Below are 1,306 nucleotides of genomic sequence, written 5' to 3'. Positions count from 1 at the left end.
AATGTGCAAAATTTATCATTAATTGAATGCCAAGTAACAAACTACCAATTAGCTACGATGGTGAAGATGGGTTGATTTCAATTCTAAGTACAAAATACCTGAATTAGACAGGTATAAGTACAGTAGAATTGTCATTGACTTTTATCTTAATTCGTGGCCGAATGGGTTAGTCACTGTCTATATAAGCGTGCCGACCAGGGTTCGATTCCTGGCCGGAGCCAAGCTCTTGTCTTTGTGTGATTTCGCCTGGGGCTCTGATCCCGAGGTCGTTAAGAGAATCCAGACATTAATATATCAAAAATATATATATGGCTTATTTGAATATATATATATATATATATATATATATATATATATATATATATATATATATATAATATATATATATATATATATATATATATATATATATATATATATATATATTTATATATATATATTGGATATAATCGGTAAAAACTTTGGCTCTAAGAAGGAAATTTCGATTGATGATGATGATGATGATGATGATGATGGTGATGGTGATGATATGACGATGATAACTACGACCCCAATCAGAGAGGTAGGTGTGGCCAATTGCCACACAGTGTAGTGTTACCCACAGAGCTGTGGTAGTTCGCCGTTAAAAACAGTTTGCAGTGTGTGGACGACTGTATTGGTGTCTATAATATATATATATATATATATATATATATATATATATATAATATATATATATATATATATATATATATATATATATATATATATATATATATTGTAGTGATGCATCTTAGTTTTAAGTTTTGATATTTTTTCAGGGTCTATGTGAATGCGGTATTTTTATTTATTTTGTATGTCAAGTTTTTTTTTGTGTTGTCTGTATGATGTGTTTAGTTTTAAGTATAGTAATAATTTTGTTAGTATGAAGAATATAATGTTTAAGAATATTGTTTATTTTTTACATAAGGGAATGTATGAAGATATATTTATTCCTTCGTTTCCGGTGCCTGCAGCTGTAAATTACTGTATGTTAGTACATGACAGATATGGGTATATGGGTAAGAATAGATTATGGGAATGCATGCATGAGAGATTGTTTACGCCTGTGTTGAGTCAGATATGTAATTATATAGCGACTACGTGTGAAGATTACCAGAAAGGGAAGTATCAGAAATTGCATGCTAATCCGCCTGTTTTGAGATTACGTATGAAAGAACCATTTGAGATGTTTGTGATTGATTCTGTTTCGTCGCCTGTGACTGTGAGGGGACACGTGGGAATGATTATTATGGTAGATCACATGAGTAAGTTTACGTATGCAGTG

The 1,306-nt window shown here is 30.8% G+C and overlaps 1 pseudogene; it reads left to right on the top strand.

Annotated features, from left to right (window-relative positions):
* Window positions 1-1,063: 1,063 nt before the first annotated feature.
* LOC137655464 (uncharacterized) overlaps window positions 1,064-1,306 on the top strand; it is a 10,063-nt pseudogene continuing 9,820 nt past the window's right edge.

The sequence above is a fragment of the Palaemon carinicauda genome, chromosome 16 (assembly GCF_036898095.1).
Source record: "Palaemon carinicauda isolate YSFRI2023 chromosome 16, ASM3689809v2, whole genome shotgun sequence".
NCBI lineage: Eukaryota > Metazoa > Arthropoda > Malacostraca > Decapoda > Palaemonidae > Palaemon > Palaemon carinicauda.
This window is presented reverse-complemented; position numbering and strand designations above follow the sequence as displayed.